General features: G+C 46.0%; 1 protein-coding gene across 1 annotated transcript in view; it reads left to right on the top strand.

The window, feature by feature from the left end:
* Positions 1-18,334, top strand: part of ME3 (malic enzyme 3) — a 114,080-nt gene that overhangs the window by 22,175 nt on the left and 73,571 nt on the right. The gene's annotated exons all lie outside the window — the stretch shown is intronic.

Here is an 18,334-nt window from a genome sequence, read left to right as displayed (position 1 = left end):
ACCCTTGGAATGTGACTCGAACAATTTTCTCCTGCCAAAACACATTCATAATCAATGACACCCAAGCAATATCTGAGATTTACAAACTCCGGGAAGAAAATATAGAAAAATAATTAGAAGGTCACTCCGGGTTTTTTTCTGCTAATAGAAGACTGTATCCTAAGGGGCTTTGTGTTTACAAATACCTCCTCAAACCAACGAGAGACCTGAGGGCACAGTGCCTTCTCGTCAGCTTACCTGTACTACTTAGGCTACTTGGCTCCGGGGTCCTACCTCGTCTCATCCAGCCTCAGTATTCTCAGGTGTGAATGGGAACCACACCTGCCTCCCAGATCTACGGCAATGAGTAAATGCTGCAGCATCTGTAAACTGTGCCCAGTGGGAGTGTCTGAGTCTGTTCAGTCGGCTATCACAAAATACCACAGACTGGGTGGCTGTAAACCACAGAAACTTCTTTCTCATGGTGCTGGAGGCTGGAAGCGTGAGATCAGAGTGCTAGCCCTCACGGGCTCTCCTGGGTGGCAGATTTGTCTTTATCCTCATGTGGGAAAAGGAGCGCGGGAGGCTTCTCCAGGACCTCTTCTAAGACACTAATCCCTTTTCTGAGGGCTCCATCCTCATGACCTCATCACTTCCCAGAGGCCCCACCTCCTAATACCAACACAAGGGCACTAGGAGTTCAACATATGAATGTAGGGGAGGGGGGACACATTCAGAGCATAGCAGGAGCTAAGTACATTTTGGCTTTTTTTCTTTCCTACTTTCTACATATGGCGACGGAGGTAAAAATGATGAGTTACCTGAGGCCAAGGATCAGACTTGCCAGGAGGCAAGACCAGCCTGAGGTTGGTGGGTCTACCACCATTAAAGCTTCATCCTTTGGGTTCAACACCATCTCTGCAGCATGTGGCACAGAGGATGTCGACCTTTCCTGAAAGTTGAGAGAGCAAAAGACTGTGGGTGACTGTAGCCACTTCGCAGGTGCTCTCTGTCGTTCTCCAGGTTAAAACTAATGACATCACAGAGAAGGGATTCAAAATGAAGGCACCAGAGAGATAAGCTTGACTTTGCATAGTAGACACCCCATGTCTTGCGTATTGAATTTAATAGACTGGACCTGCAGATCAGTACATTTTTGAAAGTGAAAAGGAAAACAAATAATAATTGTGCCAAGACACAAGCAAACCAGAATACGTAGTCACCCTGTCTGTGAACCACGGTTCAAAATTCAGCGTCTCTTGGAGGGGAGTTGATGTTCATTCCTTTGGTAAATATTTGTTAGGTTCCAACTTAAGATTTACTTGAGAGACTGCTTTGCCAGTAACACTGTATTATTTTATTTAATGTGCACACAAACTCAGTAAGATGATTTAATTATTAAATTAATGATTAATTAGAGTTCCATTTAAATAATAAGCAACTAGTACTGAGGTTAAGTAATTTGCCAAAGTTGCCCAGCAAGTAAGGGTTGGTTACAGCGGGGATTTGAACTGGGGTCTGTCTAGCTCCAAATCTGTGCTCTTGCTGCTATTTCATGGATTTCTTTCTTCCTCCTCCTCCTCCTCCTCTTCTTCTTCTTCTTCTTCTCCTTTCTTATGCTATAAAATTTTATGAACGCTCCATTTTGGTTTTATCATGTGTTTTTATTACTCAGTTTCTCCTTTTGTACCTACTTGTTATGAACTACAGAATTGGTGTCACCAATTCATTGTTTTTTCTCATGTCTTTGTGTCCTTGCAGATAACAACTTGGAAAGTGCACAGCTTGCTAGATTATGTTGTGGAATTCTAGATTTTTAGAGGTTATCTCATCTACCTTCTACATTTTTCAGAGGGAGAAACAGACTCAGAGAGGTATGGTAATTTCCTCGAATTCACAAAGCTAGATATAGTAGTGGAAACACTAGCACCCTTGTTCTCGCTGCTCCAGTCCCACCTTCAGGGAAGGAGAGAAAGGAAGAGATCATCTTTTTGGAAATCCCTTTCTGAAGGGGATAAATTGTCCATAGGGCTGTATTAGGGGACCCGTGGAAATCAGTGGAAATGGTGGATTTGGTCTCTGCCCTTCTGAGGCTTCAAGTCTGCTTGGGGAAAATCATCACACAGCAGCAAGAGGGAGGAAAATGGGGCAGTGGAGCCAAAGGGCCCTTGACTGGAGGCTCCAGGCCCAGCCCTGCAGCTCTCTCTCAGCTCTCTCTCTCAGCTCTCTCTCTCTCAGCTCTCTCTCTCAGCTCTCTCTCTCTCAGCTCTCTCTCAGCTCTCTCAGCTCTCTCTCTCAGCTCTCTCTCAGCTCTCTCGGCTCTCTCTCTCAGCTCTCTCTCAGCTCTCTCTCTCTCTCAGCTCTCTCTCAGCTCTCTCAGCTCTCTCTCTCTCAGCTCTCTCTCTCTCGGCTCTCTCAGCTCTCTCTCTCTCGGCTCTCTCGGCTCTCTCTCAGCTCTCTCTCTCAGGTCTCTCAGCTCTCTCTCTCTCAGCTCTCTCAGCTCTCTCTCTCTCGGCTCTCTCTCTCTCAGCTCTCTCTCAGCTCTCTCTCTCAGCTCTCTCTCTCAGCTCTCTCTCTCTCAGCTCTCTCAGCTCTCTCTCAGCTCTCTCTCTCAGCTCTCTCAGCTGTCTCTCTCTCAGCTCTCTCTCAGCTGTCTCTCTCAGCTCTCTCTCTCTCAGCTTTCTCTCTCAGCTCTCTCAGCTCTCTCTCAGCTCTCTCTCTCTCACACCTCTCTCTCAGCTCTCTCTCAGCTCTCTCTCTCAGCTCTCTCTCAGCTCTCTCAGCTCTCTCTCAGCTCTCAGCTCTCTCTCTCAGCTCTCTCTCAGCTCTCTCTCTCTCAGCTCTCTCAGCTCTCTCTCTCTCAGCTCTCTCTCTCAGCTCTCTCTCTCTCACCTCTCTCAGCTCTCTCTCAGCTCTCTCTCTCTCTCGGCTCTCTCAGCTCTCTCAGCTCTCTCTCTCTCAGCTCTCAGCTCTCTCTCGGCTCTCTCTCTCAGCTCTCTCTCAGCTCTCTCTCTCTCGGCTCTCTCTCAGCTCTCTCTCGGCTCTCTCTCTCTCGGCTCTCTCGGCTCTCTCTCTCTCGGCTCTCTCTCTCGGCTCTCTCTCTCTCAGCTCTCTCTCAGCTCTCTCGGCTCTCTCTCTCTCGGCTCTCTCAGCTCTCTCTCTCTCGGCTCTCTCTCTCTCTCGGCTCTCTCTCAGCTCTCTCTCTCAGCTCTCTCTCAGCTCTCTCTCTCTCAGCTCTCTCTCTCTCAGCTCTCTCTCTCTCGGCTCTCTCAGCTCTCTCTCGGCTCTCTCGGCTCTCTCTCGGCTCTCTCTCTCTCGGCTCTCTCTCTCTCAGCTCTCTCTCTCAGCTCTCTCTCTCTCAGCTCTCTCTCTCTCTCAGCTCTCTCAGCTCTCTCTCTCTCGGCTCTCTCTCTCTCAGCTCTCTCTCAGCTCTCTCGGCTCTCTCTCTCTCGGCTCTCTCTCTCTCAGCTCTCTCGGCTCTCTCTCTCTCAGCTCTCTCTCTCAGCTCTCTCTCTCGGCTCTCTCTCTCAGCTCTCTCAGCTTTCTCTCTCTCGGCTCTCTCTCTCTCGGCTCTCTCTCTCAGCTCTCTCTCTCTCAGCTCTCTCTCTCAGCTCTCTCTCTCTCAGCTCTCTCTCTCTCTCGGCTCTCTCTCTCTCTCTCGGCTCGCTCTCAGCTCTCTCTCGGCTCTCTCTCTCAGCTCTCTCTCTCGGCTCTCTCTCTCTCAGCTCTCTCTCTCGGCCGTCCTGGGCCTGCTTGTTCTGTGGTTCTTCCCATCTTCCAGCAATGTCTCAGTTATACCCCAGTGTACTTTTTTTTCCTGGTCTGCCTCCGTTGGAAAACCCCATGGATCAGAGGTAAGGTCTCATCCATCCGTGTTTCCCATGTGCCCAGCACAATGCGTGGTGCAAAGCAGAATGCATGGAGCCCGTGAAGGGGCAAGGCAGTTGTTAACCTCGAGCACAAGAGATCCAGGAAGGCCAGCCCACTCCAAGGTCCCCCTGAAGGAGTCACAGGGACAGACGTCTTGGGCCTCACCTTTATGCCTAACTCCAAGGACAGGAACACTCCACATCACTTGTCATCTGGGAGGCTCAAGAGGAAAGGGGGCCTCCATGGGGCTTTGTAACGTCCCACCTAGAGGGAGACAGAATGCAAACAGGATGGGCTGTTCAAGGTATAGGAAATTAGCTAGGGTTGGTCAGTGGGTTAAAATAATCAAAATGTTCCTCAAGATAGAAAATAAAACCAAAGAAGGATCGTGAGCGGCCTACCACGAACTGATCCCTTACTTCAGCCATACTCCCTGAGGACAGCTGACAGAAGCAGGGAAGAATATGATTTTTGAGTTCCTCCCAGGCAGGGCCGGCTTCCTCACCTTGGCCTCAGGCTGAGCTGCTGCTGGGCTGCAGTGGCCTCGGGACTTCTCAGACCTACCTCTCCCGCGGTGCTGCCGGACCCTACCTATAGCTTCTTGCCCTATTTCAGAGGATGGCTCTCCTTCCTGCCCAAAAATGTCTATCCTGGCGAAAACGTGTGCGCTGGTGGTTTCGTGGCAACAGAGAGCCTTTGTTCTAGAGGTGAATGTGTCCACACCTCCTCCTGAGCCCGGCCTCAGTGGTTTGCCTAATGTCACGGGCCCTTTTTAATTAAGTCCTCCTTTTCTGGTGCACTCAGTGCCAAGAAGCCTAAATGAATGTTGTCTATTGCAGTGGATTTTGCTAGACGCCCCCACCCCGTTCTATTTTAGGAAACTTCTGAGGGTCACTCCTCTGCAGGTAGAGATAAGGGTTAAGAGTCTTTTTCTCAAGAAATAACATTCTCCTAAATGAACGTTATCTTGGCTTTTCTTTCTCTTCCGTGTCACTGAATTCTAACATTCCAGAGGATTTTTCTGGCTCCTGATGGAAACTGGAGATAGTGACGTAATTGACAGGCCTTTGTTGGATGGAGGAAACTTCACCTGCACTTGCCCTCACAACATGCCAACAGACGAGAATTCTCAGAGCTGTACAGGGAAGGAATCGTGATCGCCACCGCTCGTGGCTCCTGCACGGAAGCTGGCGTGTGGGTACATTCGCTTCCTAAAGCTACTGTAATAAAATAGCACCAACGGGGGCCTTAGAACAACAGGAATTTCTTGTCTCACAGTTCTGGAGGCCAGAAGTGTGAAATAAAGGTGTCAACAGAGCTGTGCTCGCTCTGAAATCTGTAGCGGAGGACCCTTCCTTGCCTCTTCCACCTCCCGTTGTTTGCCAGCGACCCTTGACATCCCTCGGCTTATAGATGCATCAGTGTGGTCTCCCCTCGATCACCCTGGTCATTTTCTCCCTGGGTGTCCCCACCTCTTGTTATAAGGACACTAGTCACGTTGGATCAGGGTCCTCCTGTGACCTCAACTTAATGATGACTGCCAGCACCCTATTTCCAAATAAGGTCACAAGTACCATGGCTTAGGATTTCCATATATCTTGTGGGGGAAACACAAGTCAACATATAACTATTGGCTTGGAGTTTTTCTCACCTGGAAAATACCTGGCTATGTTCTCAGCTTTGAGCCTAAGTTATCAATATCAGCTGCCACTGACAGAGTACTTCTCACAGGCCAAGTACTCTGCAGTGCACCTGTTACAAATTATTTCATTTAATCCTCACAGAAGGACTCTGAGGCAGGTATTACTATCTGCCCCGTTTATAACAGAAAATAAAGGCCGAGAGCTGCCTCATTTCGGCATCCACATTCTGAGCCATTCAGCATACCCACCTATCTTGCTTTTGGGGTACCTATTGGGTGCCTGGTGCTGTGCTAGGCCTGGGGCAGGGGGGTGGGAGACAGCAGTGAGTGAGACAGATATTGTCCTGACCACAGAGAACATTCAGTCCAGTGGAAGGAGATACACATTAAAGACATGATTTCCCAAATGACAGGTACTAACTCGCACTGCCATAGCACCGTTTCCAGACAGGAATTCTTTTTCTCTGCTGTCACAGCCCGAGATCCATTGTAGGAACAGGACTGCTGAGACCAAGAGCACTGAGAAGTCCCACAGAGCAGGAGGGCCCTCACCTCTGCTCAACCAGAGCTCCGACATTTTGTCTTACCTCATGGGCATCTCGGAGAGGTTTTGTTGAACGAGTGTACCCTGACTGGGTTACACTGCAGAACAAACAACCCTAAAAATCTCAACCCTTAAAGCAAAACTTATTCTGTGCTGCTGCATCATGTCCCTTGTGGGTCAGCTGGGCCTTGGGCTTTCCGTCTTCCTCCCTCCAGGACCGGGCTCCTGAAGTGGCCTCATCTGGAACCGTACAGGTTGGCATGGCGAGGGGAAAGAGAAGATAGTGACTCATACCCTGGCCCTGAAACATTTACACCCCAAGGTGTCATGTAAACTCTGTTGCAGGGCGAACAGCCTGTCACAAATACACCTGTCAGGCCACATGCCCTAAGTGCAGGAAAGAGAGCTGTGTTCAATGTGGTTTTGGTTACGCATCAATCCATTCCCTTCTTTATCTGCACATTTATCCCAAAGCTCCATGCAGGAGGGGGTCGCCCTGCTTCTCTGGCCACTCCTTCTCGGCTCGGTCAGTGGGTCCTGCTGTCCCAGCATCAGCTAAGAGAGAATCTGGGTTCTGTTTCTAGAAACTGAAGTCAGAAAGTCCAAATTGGTGAAAGTCATAAATCAGGGGAACAGTGATCAATGTTCACCAACTGTTCTCAGCAGGGGTCCCCCTTAAACAGCAACCTCCCAAGTCCACATACAATACAATGTTAAGTATAGATATTTTATTTACTCATAACTTCTCAAGAATAGGCTGTATGTTATGTAGAGCAGGGCATGTATTCAGATAAGCCCCGGATTCCAGAGGTTGGCAGCTGGCCATAGTCACTATAGGTATTTTTTCTTCCCTCAATTTCCAAAATTGTTTCCCTGAAGTAAACAGGAAAAACTTGGGGAAGTCATCAATAGCCAAAGTTATTTCTGTTTTTTTCCTGTTCCACTGAATGACTATTAGCAGCGAAAGAGTCCCCAGAGTGCCTCTGTCCTAGTGCCTCTGTCTTTGCCCCACCAGGCACAGTGAAGGACACTCCGTTCCAATTACTCAGAGGAGTCATTAGCCTTGATGAATGTTCGGGTTACATTAGCTCACCGCAGGATGTTCAGCGCCTTGGGATCCCCCAGGGCAGCCTATAACTCACTCAAAAGCTGGAAATGCCTCTGCGTCTCAGCCCAAGGCTTCCTGGAGCTTCCCACCTTCCTGCCTCCTGTCGTGCCTCGGAGCAGGATGATAACATCACACCAGCTGTCAAAGGCAATGCTTTACAGGGCATCACTAATTTCGGGGGGTTCTGGCTCCTTCTCAAGGAAAGAAGACTGAAGCAGACCCAGCTGTGGACTCAGACAGCTCCTTGACACCTAAGTGATGGCCCCATTCATCCATCAAGGACCACCAGGAAACCAGAGAGACTGGCCTGCTCCTGGAGAGCTTTACATTAGCCCCCTCTCAGACACTCCCTGCTGGACAAGGTCAGATGAACACCAAGATTCACATATCCATAGGGCTTTCCAATGTGCTGAGTTTTTGTGAACTTGCCTTGTTTCATCCTCAGTCACTCCGTTATGGAGAAGCCGTTGTTCCCATTTCAGTGAAGAGGAAACTAAGGCACAGAAAGTTGAAGTGACTTGCCCCAAATCACACACTAAAGGAGCCACATTTCTGGGATCCACGAGACCTGTGCTTTGATCTCACCTCCACTTTCACACCTGTAGTTCTTAATCTCCTCTGTGGAATGGTGGTGGTGCCCACCTGATAGTCTTGCATGAGAATTAAGGTTATGTACATAAAGGGCCTAACAGGGTTCCTGGAACAGAGATATTCAAAAAAGCCTATTGGATAGATGGATGGATGGATGGATGGATGGATGGATGGATGGATGGACAGATAAGTGAATGAGTGAAAGAATGGTGAATGAGCGAGTGAATGAATGAATATTGCCCATTTGTGCCCTGGTTTTCCTTTCAGTTTACCCTTGATATCTATCTCATTGAATACTAACTCTTGCAGGGGACATGGAAAACTTTTAGTCCCGACTGTGTATCACCACAGTGTTTTGCCCTCACTCGGTGACCCACATAATGAAAGATTTTCCACCAAACTTTATGACTGTCTTCCTGTTTCACCAAAGGCACATATAACCACCAATCGTGGCTCCTCACAAACATGCACATTGACTTGGAATGATTCTAGTTAAAATACAAATTCATAATTAGCTACTAACATCCACTGAGTATTTACTATGAGCCAGGTGCTTCACTGGCATTTTGCCAGCCTTTGAACCCAGGCAGTGTGACCCCTGAGTCTGGACTCAACCACTACACTAGCCCAGCAACACTAAGAGCTGTCTGTTGTTCAGGGCTTACTATATGCCAGCAGATACTATAATAAACTATTTTAAATGCACATTGTCTTCCTTAGTCCTTATAGCAAAGGTATGAAGCAGCTGGTTTCATATGCTCATGTTACAAATGAGGAACTGAAGCTTGAGGAAGGGAAGTAACTTATCCATAAGCCACATAGCTGGTGGGTAGCAGAGGCAGGCTTTGAACCCAGGTGCTATAGTTGTAAAGCTATATTTATTATTATATTTAACCCCTTGTCTGTGCCACCTTCCATCTGCCATTTCCCCAAAACCTCACTTGAGTCGCTTGCAGCCCCATCATTTTCAGTGCTTTGGATTATTGGAAATTAGGTGAAAATCCCCATTCCAGCCTCAGGGACTCCTGAGGGTCTGAGATCTCCGGGTGAGACTAAGCAGGTATAGGTAGGAGCACTTCCTGTGGCACTTAACGTATTCTTCCAGAAGTCACTAAGAAGGAATGCAGAGGAGCCGCTGCATTTCTCACTTGATCAGAACCTCAGGGAAACAGAGATAACAACAACCCCATCATCAGGCACTGCTGGGCAAGATAGTGTCCCCCGAGTGGAAAGTGGCTGAAGCTGCAAACAGCTTCATTGAAGAGTTCAATGCCTGAAGAGGCATTGAAGAGTTTTCTTCCCTGGCGGTATCTTCTTTCTGAGCCAGTCTAGAAGCAGTTCTGCCTGGAAATGAGTAGATGGGCAAGAGACCCCCATAGGGTCCTGCTGGAACCCGCAATTCATTTGTTTATCATCAGAATCCCTCACTCTGCACATTTTACTTCCTCACCAACATGCATCAAAGAAATATGTTTCATTACTGGCCCCAAAGATCATCTCTGGTACATTTCACTCTATACCTCTACCTGTTTGTGGGAACAGGAAGTCTGAGTCTATGGAGAGAGCCCTGGACTCGGGACCTGGGCTCAATCAGGTTCTGCTGCTTATGATCTGTGTGACCTTGAACAAGTCACTTCACCTCTCTGGATGTCAGTGTCTCTTTTATAAAATGAGGTCTTTGGACTAGATATTTCAAAATCCCCATCCAGTCAATCCATTTGGGATCATTTGTAGCTACAATTATGATAATAGATGGAAAAGCACTTTGAGAAGTGATTAAAAGCTCTTAATACATTTCAAAAGGTGTTATTTTTGCAGCATGATCTCTGCCAAGCATAAAATTACATATGCCAAAAAATTAAGAGAGTAAAAGGGTCTGTTGAAATTTTAGTAGCTCAAATTTAAATATAAACGCCTTCATTTTAAGTGTCCCTTCTCCCTCTCCTTATCTTCAACAAAGAAGGACTGTTTTAATGTATCAAAGAATTTCTGTAATTATACTTTTCCTGTGTTTAGAATTAATCACATAAGAGCTGTGCTAAGATCTAGAATAGGGATCATACCCCTTAGTGGTGAGCTTTTTGTTAAGAACTAAGCCTCAATCTTGTCAGGGGAATGTTGAGAACCAGAGTTGTTTGGGTGAGGGACATTTCCAGAACAGGGCCAAGTTAAGAACTTCAAGAGGCCAAGGAATGCGTCACTGGGATTATTTAATTAATGCGTCACTGGGGTAAATGACTTCCCCAAGGTCACTTGGTGAGTCATCAGTGAGCCTGGGGCTGGGACGCAGCTCTTCCAGCTCGAAGAATTGGCATCCTGTTGGCATTATTGTTCCATGTGACTAGCTCTGGACAACCTTGGCAGGAAATCACTTATGGACATTAGAATCACAGCTGTGGGAAAGTAAAAACTGGCAGAAATACACCCCTAACAGAAGACCTCTTCAGGCCAGGTCTCAGAGCAGTGGCTGGTTTGAGAGGAGGAGAAGGTGTTTCTTTAAAAGTTCCAGGCTTATAGGCTCACCTTGACCCATTTATCTTACTGCCACCAAGGCAAGTACCCCTGTTTAAACTTCAGGAAGCTGGAAGCCGTGTGTGGCTGCTTTTCTCATCCAGGGCAGTCCTTGAAGTTCATTATTACCAACATAGTACGATCTTCCAAACTCAAATTTCCTAGAGATGATTTTATAAACAAGTTCCAAGAAGCCAATCCAGTGCTTTGTTTTCATCTTGATCGATACAGATGGCACAGTAAATGCCTGGAACTTGCTCTCAAACCTTATGAATAAGTTAATTCAAACACCCACATTGCCCTCCACTAGTATGATGGAAAAAGCCCTGCATCCCCCAAGTCTTAGGCTCTGGAGTTTTTTTCTTCCCTGGCCTGTCCACCCGCCTTCATACGTGCATTTCCCCGGTCTAAGCCTCAGGGCACAGCCTAACCCAGGCCAGCCCCACCCAGCCTAGACGATCCCTTAAGCATTTACAACACAGCACACATGACAGTTTCCCTCACTCAAACTTTATTCAACACCTTTCATGCTCATCCCTCAATCTTCAGCCATCATCAAGTTCACACGCTCACTTCCACGCTTATTCAAAAAGTAGGTGTTGAGGGGTGCCTGGGTGGCTCAGTTGGTTAAGTGTCTGCCTTTGGCTCAGGTCATGATCCCAGGGTCCTGGGATAGAGCCCTACATCGGGCTCCCTGCTCAGCGGGGAGCCTACTTCTCTTCTTCTTCTGCAGCAACCCCTGCTAATGCCCTCTCGTGTTCTCTTTCTGTCAAATAAATAAATAAAATCTTTTAAAAGGAAGAAGAGGGTAGAATTGAAGGACCTGGCATTGGGTTTTATTAAAGGGGAGAGGACCGATTCCAGAGCTTTGGGATTGTTAAACTAGATGTATGTCCTAGATGTCCTAGTATGGAGTGGGGGTAACATTCACTGAGAAAAAGTGGAAGGGAAGAGAATCAGGTTTGTCTTGGGTCTTTGTTTTGTCTTGTCTTTGAGTCATAGTGGTGGAAGATTAGGATCATAGACTTGGTTTTGGAGTGTTGTGTTTGACGTGCCTTTGAGACATGCAAAGGGAGATGTCAGGTAAGTCGAGAACAATGGCTCTCAAACCAGCCGTGGGGTTGCCTCCCAGGAGACATTTACCAACCATCTGGAGATATTTTTGGTTGTCACAAAAATATTGGCATAGTAGGTAGAGACCAGCAATACTGCCAAACATCCTACAATGCACAGGTCCTCACTTCCCAGAGCAAAAATTTAATCAACCCCGATGTCAGGAGCACCAAAGGTAAGAAACTCTGGTCTGCAGATCTTTGAGAGTTACTGGCCCAAAGCCTGGGACACTGATGAGATTACAGAGAGAAAGAATAAGAGTAAGAAGGAAAGTGGAGTAAGTACAAGTTTTTGAGGAACTGTTAACACCTAATAGCTGGATGACCCTGCGTGATAGACTAAGAACTTCAAGCAGCCAGAGGGAAGAGGAAAACCCAGAGCAGTCATGGAGGCCAAAGGTTGGGGGGTGGGGGGAGTAGGTAAAAGTGTCAGATGCTACTGACAAGCCAAAGGCAGTGAAGACTAAAGGTCCCCATTGTATCTGGGCTGTGGCAGTCATCATGTGGTAGGGACTTCACAAGCACCACTTTGGCAGCATGACTGTGAGGGAAGACATCCTACAGTGGGAGTCGAGAACTGGAGGCAGCTGGTGTAGACAGCACTTTTAAGAAGTTTGGCTATGGAAGGGAGGAGAGAGAAGGAACAGTATTGGCAAGGAATGTGGAAACCAAGAATAGTTTGCGGTTCTGTGGTGGGTTTTGTTGGTTTATTTTGTTTAAATTTTTTTATTATGGAAAATGTCTAACATGCATAAAGTAAGCAGAGTATTATAAAGGACCTCTGTTTAAAACCCTGTCTCTCCCATCAGCGGCAGCCTAAACTTCTGTTGAGTTTTTGCAGCTGCCAGGCAACTCTGCTTTGCCAGGCCCTCGGTGCGCACAGGTGATGGTGGGCAGGTCAATAACGTGGGCGGCTTTTATACACAGACGGGGAGTTCCTTCTTTCTGTGGCTCCTTCCCTTCCAGAACGCCCCCTTTCACTTCCTGGCTGTTCTAACAGCCCCTCAAGCCAGTAAGCCTTTGGCCCCTGGCTGCCCTAAGTTGCTGGCAGATGAGACTCCCCTCAGACAAAGAGCTGCAAGTTCATAAATCTGGAGAGGTATCATTCCTGCTTTCAAAGGTAGATGCCCCTTCAGTTTCTGCCTACTTTTGGCCAACCTCCATTGCCTTAAAATATATGTGTACTTTATACACTCTAAGTGTTGTAACAATAATATAATAATTTTTAAAAATAACAGTTCAGCTGAGGTAAGATGACAGAGGAGTAGGGGATCCTGTTTCGTCTGGTCCCTGGAATTCAGCTAGTTACCAAATCATTCTGAAAACCTGCAAAATCAACCAGAGCTCCGAGAAGAGAATTGTTACCGTTCTACAAATAGAAAAGCGACCACTTTCTGCAAGGTAGGAGGTGGGGAGGAGTCTGAGCGGACGTACAGGAAGATAAGAAGCGGGGTGCGGGAGGGAGCCTCCATAAGCTGGTGCGGAGTGCAAAATCGGAACTTTGAGAAGTCTGCTCCAGTGAGGGATGTTTCTGCCTGAAAGGTGCTCCGGAGGGGAAGAGGGCTGGAATCCCAGGTGGGAGAGCGTGGTCTCAGGATCCCCAAGGTCACAGAAAGAACAGGGGGCCTGAGTGCGGCAGAGCTCCCAGGCACTGGAGTGGGGAAGCCGGCTGGCTGCAAACAGGGAGACCAAGCACCAGCTTTCGGCTAGGTGTTTCCAGAAATTGCGAACCTCGGCACTGTCGGGTGACTGCTCTCTGAGCAGGGGCCCAGCAAGAGGCAGAACCACGGCGAGAGTTCTCTCCCTCCCGCAGGGTGCGTGCCGCCGGAGTCTGTAAATTTTGGAGACTGGAAACCCGGTTGCATGTCTGAGATAAAAAAAGCTTGGTCATAGGTTGGGTGAGCACAGAGAGCGAGTGGAGACCAGGGAGGTAAGAGTGATGGACTGCTTTTTCCTGAGGGCTCTGAGGAGTGGGGGGCATGAAATTTAGGGTCCAGGGCTGGAGAGCAGGGTGCCGCCATTTTCACCCCCCCTCCCCGGCTCCGGAGCCGCTGACACTGGGCCGGGCGGGCCAGGGCTGTGCTATTCCGCCAGCTCGGACCCCTGAGAATCAGAGCCACAGGCCCCTCCACCAGAGGAGCGGCGGGACCTTCCAGCTAATAGCAAGGTTACCGATCACACAGAACTGCAAAACTCCGGCCCAGGGAAAGAAGTAGGTAGCATTCGTGGTTTTTTCTTATTATTCGTTAGTTCTTCGGTTTTATATTTTATCCTTTTCAGCTTCTTATCAATTACTTTTTAAGTCTTTTTTAATTTTCCATTTTTCACTTACAGTTTATATTTTTCATTTTTGGCTTCCTTTCATTGTATTTCTTTCTTGCCTATTTTGATATCTAGTTTCTTCTAACAAACAGACCAAAATACACTCAGACTCCAGTTTATTGCTCTTGTTCTGTTCTACTTCTTGTTTGATTTTTATTCTCTTTTTTTTTCCTTTTCCTTTTGGTTTCTGTTCTCTTCTGACCTGTGTAGTATATATTTTTCTGGTGTTGTTGTTGCTATATTAGTATATTCCCTCTCTCATCTATTCTTTTCTGGACATAATGACAAGACGGAAGAACTCACCCCAGAAAAAGAGAAAAAGAAGCAGTACTCACAGCCAGGGATCTAATAAATATGGATATAAGTAAGATGTCAGAACTAGAATTCAAAACAATGATTATAAAGATATTAGGTGGCCTTGAAAAAAGCATAGAAGACACTAGAGAATCCCTTCCTGGAGAAATAAACAAACTAAAATCTAACCGAAATTAAAAAGGCTATTTCTGAGATGCAATAAAAAAATGAAGGCTCTAACTGCTGGGATAAACAAGGCAGAAGAGAGAGTCAGTGATAAAGAAGACAAAATGATGGAAAATAAAAAAGCTGAGGAAAAGAGAGATAAACACGATCCTCTCAATTGATGCAGAAAAAGCATTTGACAAATGACAGCATTCTTTCTTGATTAAAACTCTCCACAGTGTAGGGATAGAGGGAACATACCTCAATATCATAAAAGCCATATACAAAAAGCTGACCCCAGATATCATTTTCAATGGAGAAAACCTGAGGGCTTTTCACCTAAGGTCAGGAACACAACAGGCATGTCCACTCTTTTTTTTTTTAAGATTTTATTTATTTATTTGAGAGAGAGAGAGAGCATATGAGAGGGGGAGGGTCAGAGAGAGAAGCAAACTCCCTGCTGAGCAGGGAGCCCGATGCGGGAGTCGATCCCAGGACTCCAGAATCATGACCTGAGCCAAAGACAGTCACCCAACCAACTGAGCCACCCAGGCGCCCCTGGCATGTCCACTCTCACCACTGTTGTTCAGCATAGTACTAGAAATCCTAGCCTCAGCAATCAGACAACAAAAAGAAATAAAAGGCATCTGAATCAGCAAAGAAGTCAAACTCTCACTCTTTGCACATGACATGATACTCTATATGGAAAACCCAAAAGACTCCACCCAAAAATTGCTGGCTCTCATACAGGAATTCAGTGAAGTGGCAGGATATAAAATCAAAGCACAGGAGTCAGTTGCATTTCTATACACTAACAATGAAGCAGAAGAAAAAAATCAAGGGCTCAATCCCATTTACAATTGCACCCCAAACCATAAGATACCTAGAAATAAACCTAACCAAAGAGGCAAAGGATCTGTACTCTGAAAACCATAGAACACTTATGAAAGAAATTGAGGAAGACACAAAGAAATGGAAAAATGTTCCATGCTCATGAATTGGAAGAACAAATATTGTTAAAATGTCTATGCTACACAGAGCAATCCACACATTCAATGCAATCATTATCAGAACACCATCAACTTTTTTCACAGAGCTGGAACAAATAATCCTAAAATTTGTATGGAACCAGAAAAGACCCCAAATAGCCAGAGGAATGTTGAAAAAGAAAAGCAAAGCTGGCAGCATCACAATTCCGGACTTCCAGCTCTATTACAAAGCTGTCATCATCAAGACAGTATGGTACTGGCACAAAAACAGACACATAGATCAATGGAACAGAATAGAGAACCCAGAAATGGACCCTTAACTCTATGGTCAAGTAATCTTTGACAAAGCAGGAAAGAATGTCCAAGGGAAAAAAGACAGTATCTTCAACAAATGGTGTTGGCAAAATTGGACAGCCACACGCAGAAGATTCAAACTGGACCATTTCCTTACAACATACACAAAAATAGACTCAAAATGGATGAAAGACCTAAATGTGAGACAGGAATCCCATCAAAATCCTAGAGGAGATCATAGGCAGCAACCTCTGTGACCTCGGCCACAGCAAATTCTTGCTAGACATGTTTCCAAAGGAAAGGGAAACAAAGGCAAAAATGAACTATTGGGACTTCATCAGAGTAAAAGCTTTTGCACAGCAAAGGAAAGTGTTGACAAAACCAAAAGACAGCCGACAGAATGGGAGAAGATATTTGCAAATGTCTTATCAGATAAAGGGCTAGTATCCAAAATCTATAAAGAACTTATCAAACTCAACACCCAAAACAACAAAAATCCACTCAAGAAATGGGCAGAAGACATGAACAAACATTCCTCCAAAGAAGACATACAAATGGCCAACAGACACATAAAAAAATGTTCAACATCACTTGGCATCAGGGGAATACAAATCAAAACCACAATGAAATACCACCTCACACCAGTCAGAATGGCTAAAACTAACTCAGGATGCAGAGAGGATGCAGAGAAAGGGGAATCCTCTTACACTGTTGGGAATGCAAACTGGTGTAGCCACTCTGGAAAATAGTATGGAGGTTCCTCAAGAATAAAATAAAATTAAATTAAAATTAAATTAATAAAAATATATAAAAAATAATATAAAATATATAATATATAAAAATAAAATATAAAATATAAAATAAAATAATAAAAATAGAGCTACCCTATGACCCAACAATTGCACTACTAGGTATTTACCCAAAGGATACAAACATAGTGATCCAAAGGGGTACCTGCACCCCAATGTTTATAGCAGCGATGTCTACAATAGCCAAACAATGGAAAGAGCACACATGTCCATCTACAAATGAATGGATAAGGAAGATGTGCTATATCTATACAATGGAATATTACTCAGCCATTAAAAAAATGAAATCTTGCCATTTGCAATGACGTAGATAGAACTTGAGGGTATTATGCTGAGCGAAATAAGTCAATCAGAGAAAGACAATTATGATTTCACTCGTGGAATTTAAGAAATTAAACAGATGAACATAAGGGAAGGGAGGGAAGAATAAAATAAAAAGAGAGAGGGAGGCAAATCATAAGAGACCCTTAACTATAAGAAACGAACTGAGGGTTGCTGGAGGGGAGGTGGGGGATGGGGTAACTGGGTGATGGACATTAAGGAGGGCACTTGATGTAATGAGCACTGGGTGTTATATGCATCTGAGGATATATTATTTATAATAATTATAAATAATTAACTAATAATATATGTTAACTAATTGAATTTAAATAAAATAAAATTTTAAAAAATAACAGTTTTGGGTGCCTGGGTGGCTCAGTCAGTTAAGCATCTCACTTTGGCTCACATCATGATCTCAGAATCTTGGGATTGAGTCCTGCAATGGGCTCCCCTCAGCAGGGAGTCTGCTTGTCCTCTCCCTCTACCCCTCCCCTGGTTTGTGTGCTCTCTCTCTCTCAAATAATTTTTTTAAATTTTTTAAAAATAGCAGTTTTATTATTGCTATCTACAGAAAGTTTACTCTGTTCAAGAGACTACCACTAACAAAAGTCAGAAGTCTTTAAGATGATAAAGACTTGGGGAGATTTTGTGGCTGATGGGAACTTAATGGAAAATCTAGGGGAGAGAGAAGCGTCATTAAGTATAAGACTTCATAATATTCATTGGAATGGAAGAAATAAAGGAGCTGTCTGCAGATGCAGAATTTTGCAGGCTTGGTGGTGGGAAGCTGGCAGAGACACCATCCCGTGGCTTTCATGTGACATCAGAGGCAAGGTCCCTAGGGGAGTTGGGGGACGGTGAGGCCGCTGGAGGTTTGAGAACAGAGAAGTTTAAAATACTCTTTGCAAAGAGTGGAAAGAGTGACTCTTGAGCAGAAAAACACCAAAAGAACAAAGACTGAGCGGCTGTTGAGAGCGCATGTGGGTTGCCGGTGAAGAATTTGTGGTGGTGCCAGTCAGCCTTTCCTGTGGTCTGGCTTTCTCCGCCTGCCCTTGGCTGCCTGCATGGGGCCCACAGGAAACAGACAGTAGGTGTATCCAGGGTTGGGAGTTTTACAAGACTGCTGAGACCAAAGAGCAGGGCCAAGGGCCTTTACAGTGTTGACTAGGGCATGATTTAAATAACGGATCCAAAATGCAAGCATCTCATGAAGCCGTGTAAAGTACTGTTTGGAAGTCTTCTCTGAATTAGCGAGGGCAGTGAGAGTGGGAGACACTGCTCTCCACACCTCCCCAGCCTCCTCACATTGGCGAACCAGAGTGAGTACCTCGTTAGGAAAAGGAGCCTTTCTGGATGCATTGGAGGAACAAAGGAAAGGAAGGAAGTGGCACAGATATTCTCCAGGTATACATATTCTCACACCCCTGATCCCAGGGCAGAAGACTCAGGTCCACATATGGAGGTCTAAACATAAATAAAAGTTCTAAAATCAAGCGAATACACTGTTAAGTAAAATACGTCACCCCTGCCTTTACAGATGTACCTTCCTGCTGGTCTGGAAGGCCACATTTGAATTTAGAAGTCACGTGCTCTAGTGCTGCAAAGAAAAGTGGCTCCTGGCTGGCAGCCCACCCCTCTTCCCATCCCCAGCCTTGTTCCCCCTGCCCGGGGCCTCCTGTACCTGTGTCTGGTACCACAACTCGAATGTCCAAGCTCCAGTCACAGCCCCAGGCTTGGGGCTCTGCCCACCATAGTGTGGTCTATACTCAGAAACGGGAGGACC

This window comes from Eumetopias jubatus, unplaced genomic scaffold (assembly GCF_037043125.1).
Source record: "Eumetopias jubatus isolate StellerSeaLion01/CBP00866 unplaced genomic scaffold, mEumJub1_p1.0 scaffold_13, whole genome shotgun sequence".
NCBI classification, from domain to species: Eukaryota; Metazoa; Chordata; class Mammalia; order Carnivora; family Otariidae; genus Eumetopias; species Eumetopias jubatus.
This window is presented reverse-complemented; position numbering and strand designations above follow the sequence as displayed.